This window comes from Eucalyptus grandis, chromosome 10 (genome assembly GCF_016545825.1).
Source record: "Eucalyptus grandis isolate ANBG69807.140 chromosome 10, ASM1654582v1, whole genome shotgun sequence".
In the NCBI taxonomy this organism is placed as follows: domain Eukaryota; kingdom Viridiplantae; phylum Streptophyta; class Magnoliopsida; order Myrtales; family Myrtaceae; genus Eucalyptus; species Eucalyptus grandis.
In genome coordinates, this window is record NC_052621.1 from 25,182,993 (window position 1) to 25,189,940 (window position 6,948).

At 41.9% G+C, this 6,948-nt stretch overlaps 1 long non-coding RNA gene across 1 annotated transcript; it reads left to right on the top strand.

Moving 5' to 3' along the window:
* The first annotated feature begins 1,407 nt into the window (after positions 1-1,407).
* Positions 1,408-3,248, top strand: LOC120288883. Its single transcript, XR_005546796.1, has 2 exons — positions 1,408-1,594; positions 3,036-3,248. It is a non-coding gene; the product is annotated as an uncharacterized LOC120288883 (long non-coding RNA).
* The last annotated feature ends 3,700 nt before the right edge of the window (positions 3,249-6,948 follow it).

The following is a 6,948-nucleotide window of genomic DNA, read 5'->3' on the forward strand; positions in this document are numbered from 1 at the left end:
CATCCCAATTTTCTGATTCTATTTTCAATAAATTGAGACGGGCATTTCGTTGGCACGCATATAGTTCTTTTCCTTGAGTCGGCTACTCATGTGAAAACTAGTCTATCGGGTGAAGCTGTTAAGAATTTCTAATGCATCAAACTCGAGAATTTGACTAGGAAGCGATTTTTCGATCGAGCTAATCTGCAAGGGTCATTACGGCACAATTAAAAATCAATTAGAGATCGGTGATAGGTCGACTCGACAGAGGCATGTGATCGAGTGTGGGTGATTCCACCAGATTGCACAATTCTTATCGATTGGCATTGGACCGACTTTTCTGTCGATTGGGTACCCTGTGTTCGTATTTGAAACCTTGAAATTACCCCGACAACCGAAAGTTGCCAATGTTTCAGAGATGTACATTGTGGCTTGAGATGATCAACCATAGGTCAAATGTATGAAAATTTCTAAAGGCTACCCGGTAGGTTGGGCCGCGCTAGTATCGTGCCAAGGTGAAATTAACCGTGGAATTGAGATCGAATTCAGGAATTGGAAGTCTGGTGTGTCACAAATCATTTTAGGAATATTAACTCATCTTTGGAGGATTTTTCATGCAATTAGAGTTCTTTGGCAAATTAAATCCGAGAATGGCTATTTTAGCTCGAGAAATTAGTACGCCGCTTTTGGTCGCGCTTTTGGGACTTAAGTTGGTTCTACGGACAAGTGAAGATGTGAATTGAAGTGTGGTGACATTGGATTAATTTTATGGACTTCAATTTGAACTCAATTGGAAGAGAATTGATGGGAATTGAAGAAATTGGATGTACAAGAATTGGACCCCGGCGGAAAATGAAAGTGCAACCATTGGAGAAGTTATGGGAGGGGGTTTGAGTGAGTGGAAGATGACATAGGATGATGTCATGGTGGTTGAGGCCAAGGGTTGAGATCTTGACAAATGGAGGGTGGAGATTGGCTCTTGAAAATGTGAGCTTTCACTTCATCTTCAACCTTGGGAAGAAAGAGAGAGAGAGAGAGAGAGGGGGGAAGGAAGGCAGCAGCTCGTGCGTGCGGCAGCTGACGGAAGCCAGCCGAGCTCACGCCCACACCCGTTGCCGGAGCTTGCCGTTGTCGCCGCCGCCGCCGCGCGTCTACCCTCGCATCGCCTGTGTGCCTCGCCACTCGCCCTCCCTGCTCGCATCTCCATCTTCTTCATCTCCTTCTTCTTCGAAAACCCAGCAACCAGCGAAGCCGGAGAAGCCGCCGGACCTCACGCCTTTGCCCGTCCACTCGTCGTCGCCGCCGCCAAGCTGCTCGCGGCCGCGCCACCGTCGCCCTCTCTCTTCTCTTCTCCGTCTCCGGTTTCGCTTGAAAACCCAGCAGATCGAGGAGGTGTCGAAGGCTGGCTGCAGCCCAGCCGGACCGCCGTCCTCCGCCAATTCCGGCGCCGGATCTGCTCCCTCTCGGCCCCGATTAGCAACCAAGAAAATGGGTATGGCAGCCCATGTTTGGCCCGTTTTGGCCACCTTCCCGAGCCTGGATGCTCGGCCTGCCTTGAGGAAAGTCGATCCTCGCGTCGTCCCCGTCGTTTTGGTCCGCTCGGTTCGCTAATCCGGTGAGTTTAGCTCACTAAACTTGATTAGACGGTTAATGATGCCCTAAGTGTGCTTAGTCTAAGTTAAGTAAGTTTAGGTGGTTAGATTAGTTTATTTAGTTGAGGATTATATTAAGATGCTTAATTAAGTTAAAGTGTGTTTAGTTTAAAGTTAAGTATGTTTATTTTAATATAAAGCCTTGATGTGACATAATAGGGTTTTACTTTTGAATTATTTAATGATTTCGAATTCTGGAATTTATAATATTATATTATATTCCGAAATTATTAAAATATTATTATAAAAAAATGGAAAAATTATTTTTGACCCGATTGCTTAGAATTTCGTGCCGATCACTGCTGTGCATTCGGATTTCGAAATTGATGGTTGATATTATAAATTGAGCGTGGATCGTGAAATATATGGATATTATTATTTAATTAATTTTCGGAATAAATTTAATTATTTAATAAATTCTGAAAATTATTTGGGAACCTTATTTTCTTAGAATTTCGTGCTGATCACTGTTGTGCATTTAGAATTTGAATTTGGTGAATGGATGTGGCAAATTGAGTGTTGATTGTGATAAATATGGATTTTATTCATAAAAACCCAAATGTGGGGCTTTGATGCAAAAATTGGATTTTAATGATTATATTAAATAGTGGGGTTTGAAAAAAAATGAGATATTGGCTTTTTGATTCGAAATTAGCGTGTCCCCACACACGTGAGTAATTTCTGGAATATTTTTAATATGAAGAAAAATGGCCGGGATCACTATTTTAAGTGGAAGCATTGAGTGAAATATAAAGTGTCCTGGGGCCGAGTATGCTTTGACTGTGTGATAACTAAGAGGAATCGTCTGGGCTGTTGAGCCGGACTTGCCCCTATATGGGATGCCCACGCGGTGGATGCCGGTCGCAGTAGAGGTGGGCCGGCGGATCGATGCTCCTTCGGGAATGCCGTCGACGTAGTGATGAAGCCGTGCTCAAGGGGGGAGACGATGCTCCGGGAATGCCGTCGACGTAATGACGAAGCCGAGCTCCATGGGGAGCGATGCGGCATTAGTGTCGGTAGATAGCCGAAGCTGAGTAGGCTATGCCCTTGTGTGGCAGTGAATAGCAATTGGAATGCATGTTGAGTGTTATTGATGTGTTGGATTATGGGACGGAATTGTGTGGCATGGAATGAGACGTGTCATAACGATTTAGTCTTATAATCAGGACCCCCGCGGTTGTTGGTTATATGAAAGAGAATGCGTTCCGGTTGTTTAAGTTCATATTACTATTTGTGGTTGAGTGATTTGAATTGTGCTAACCTGCAGGAAGGAACTGAGGCGAGGTAAGTCTTTTATGTGATGTGGCTAGGCCACCCGGGGTGTATTTTCTTTCTAATAGGGGTTTAGGGGGGTTGAACTTGCTGAGATATCGTCTCATCCCGGTTGTGGGATTAAAATTTCAGGTCCCTAGATGGCGGTCGTGGAGGACCCGAAGCCTTAAGTCTGGAAATGTGGAGATTGAAGTATCGGTGAACGTGTCCCGCTAGTTGGTTTTAGGATGGTTCCCCTTTTGTCGAGCTAGTCTATTTTGTAGACAGTCCAGAGTTGTATTTAAACCTATGTGTTTGGAAATGAGTGTTTGGTATTGTGATTGATTGCCTGCTTTTCTATCCCAAGTTAAATGTTGTCAGGGGATTTGTTTCGCTTCCGCATGCGTAATGAAATGAATGGGTCGACGACGTATCTGGGATGTCGCATATTTGATCGACCGCGGTGGGATGTGTGCGCACTCGGTTCGGGCGTGACAGTGCGTGCACAATGGCGCGAGTGCGACGGCGCAGGCGCGACGGTCGGCGCAGGTGTGCTTGCGAACGGAGGCCGGCGGTGGCGTCGATAGCTACGGAGGGAAGTGCGAACGGGGACCTGTCCTCCTTCTTCTTCTCCTGTTTTTGTTTTTGTTTTTTCCTTTTCTCTCTTTCCCGTTACTCTCACGTCTTCTCCCTCTATGTCAATCTCTGCTGACTTCTTTTATCTGCTGCTGCTTTTCTTTCTTTGCAGCTTGCCGAGAGGAAGAGACAATACTTCTCTTGGACGAGAATAGGGAGGGGGTTTCCTTTTTCCTTTTTTTCTTTTTCATGAAATTCTTCCTCTTTTCACTTTGTCCCTCACAGATTTTCTTTTTCCAATTCTCCTCACGTTTTTTTTGCTCTAAATTTCTTTTTTGTTCTCCTCTCAAATTTTTCTCCCGAAACTTTTTTGGCTTTTCCCCGAAGATCGAACGGAAGAGCCCCTTTTTATACGCAACGAAATTGAGCTCCTATATGGAAGAAGCAAAATTTTCAGCTTCTTTCCGATTGCATCTCGTACGGCTAAAACGTAATCTTCATGATTTTATTTTCATTTTCTTTCCTTTGTTCATGCCCATCAACGATTGAAAGATCTAATGTTTATTTTATTATGTCAAAAATTCATATTACCCGAAAGATTAACACCAAATATATATCCCGTATGAAATATTCCATCGGAACCTTCTAATTTTCAGCGAAACATACCTCTTGGTATATATCGTTTGAATACATAAAATATTTATTGAATATATCAAATCGTTATTTCTTATCATGACAAGATGTGCCTAAAATTATATGCTATGCATATAATTTTATTTTTTGGGTTAAAATTAATGCCTAATTTTTATGCAAAAATTAATGACTGGGTCGTCAAAATTTAGATGTACATAACTGTCCCACTTTGAATGTGAGCTCGGGTTGTTTTCAAAGACAAATTGAGAGCTAAATTTTAATTATGCACATGCATTAAATGATTTTTGTTGGAAAATGAATTCAGTTTTTTTTAAAGACAATTTATGTGATGCATGGGAATGCTAATATAAATGGTAAAGGGAGCTACCTGTAATAACTTACATTTGAAGAGAATAGAGTAATTCAAGATAGTTTGTGTTACATGTTTAGATTTCGTACATTTCTACGTTTGTCCAGAATAGTAACAAGGTTTTGTAAGGAGACTGCTTTCCTATGACTCGTACCTCTCTACAGTTGCCCAGTATGGTAGTTTTTGGTTGTCTAGGACCCGAACCTTTCTTTGGTCGCCTTGACGAAAAAATTGGTTTCTCGAGAATCCGTATCTTTCTACGATCGCCCTGAATGGGAAATAGTTGTTATCTAGGACCCGTACCATTCTACGATCGCCTAAACGAGAACTCACTTTCTAGAACTCGTACCTTTCTACGATCGCCTCAATGGGAAATAGATGTTATCTAGAACTCGTAACATTCTACGATTGCCTAAACAGGGATTCACTTTTCAGGACTCGTACATTTCTACGGTCGCCTAAATAGGAAACGGCTTTTCCAGGACCTGTACATTTCTATGGTCGCTTGTTAGAGCCATAAACATTGTTTAGAACCCATACCTTTCTACGGTCGCCTAAACGGGAAATCACTTTTCAGGACCTGCACTAAACTACGGTCGCTTGAACGGGGAGATTGCTTTTCCAAGACCCTTACCTTTCTACAATCACCTATTAGAGCAACAAATATTGTTTAGGACCCGTACTTTTCTACAGTCGCCTAAACAGGAAACAACTATTGTTTAGAACCCGTACCATTCTACAGTCACCTAAACAGGAAATCACTTTTCAAGGATCCGTACCTTTATATGATCGCCTGAATAAGAAGCAGCTTTTCCAGGACCCGTACTTTTCTACGGTCGCCTGTTAGAGCTACAAATATAATGTCTAGGACCCATACATTTCTATGGTCGCCTAAACGGGAAAACACTTGCTAAGACCCGTACCTTTTTACAGTCGCCTGAATGGGAAACATATATTGTCTAGAACTCGTACCATTTTACAGTTGCTTAAACAGGATATCATTTTTCCAGGATCCCGTACCTTTCTACAGTCGCCTGAATGAGATGTCAAAATTTTGGAATCCGAAATACCTAGATCAAGACTAAGATATAACAAGAAAGATTGAAAAGCATTCACATTCAGAGTGAAATGTTTAGATAGAAATATTTTGTGACATTCAGATTCAAACTAAGATGTCAACAATTGATTGAAAGATTTTGGTGAAATCTATAAACTCTCAATTACTGAAAAGGAACTTAGGTTATAGAAGCATGCCGAGTCGATGAAAAGAACTCTAGGCTACGGAAGCATACTAGGTCGATGAAAAGGACTTTGGGCTACGAAAGCACGTTAGGTCAATATAAAAGACACAGGGCTATGGAAGCATGTTAGGTCGATGAAAAGGACTCTAGGCTACAAAGGCACACCAGGTTAATATAAAGGATACTGGGCTATGGAAGCACACGAGGTCAATATAAAGGACACTGAGTTACAAAAGCACGTCGAGTTGATGAAAGGGACTCAAAGCACGCCGGGCTGCGAAAGCACGTCAAATTAATATAAAGGACATGGGCTACGGAAGCATGTCGGGTCGATGAAAAGGACTCTAAGTTATAAAAGCGCGCCGAGGTCAATATAAAGGACACCAGGCTACGGAAGCATGTTGGGTCGATGAAAAAGACTTTGGGCTGTGAAAGCACGTTAGGTCAATATAAAGGACACCGAGCTACTAAAGCACGCCGAGTCGATGAAATGGACGCTGGGCCACAAAAGCACGCCAGGCCAATATAAAGGGACAGCTTGACCAAGTCAAGTGTCAATAATACCCGCACAATGACAAGTATTTAGAATAAGGGTAGAGATATACTTACTTGGTGATATCTCTGATTCTTGAGAATATGTCTTCTGGAACTTAAATATCCTGTGGAGGCCTCTCACCTCTTGGTAGAAATAAATTTTGGAACATCAAAAAAACACCTTAAATGTTCATGATGGATTCTCATCTCCTAATATCATGAGGCATTCTGAAAGGAACCTGAATGTTAGGAGCTCTTGGGTCTTTGAGAAAACATTACCTATCAGACATGATTTAGAGCAAAAATGCATTTACCAAAAAAATAAACAATTAAGGCTATTCTGGAATGCACACTTCAAAATCCACTAAAATTTATCAATTCAATCGGAGTTCATACATAATGACCTTTGCATCACCCAAATTTCCACTAGAGAGAATCATCGTTCAAGACAATTTTCACTCATGACATGGATTTCCTAAGAATACTAAATGAGAGACTTTTAGCTAGAAATGATTTTCACTCTCTCATTCAAAAGGGCTATTTTAGAAGAATTATTCCATCTCATTATGTCGACAAGGGTCCGAGTATTCTCGCAAGCGGTACGACCTTACCAATCTGAGGGATCTTTAACAGGGACCGTAATGTGGGCTTGGTCAGTAGCTTAACAAATGGACTCTTTGACTCAAGGCTATTGAAAGAACAACTCTGTAGT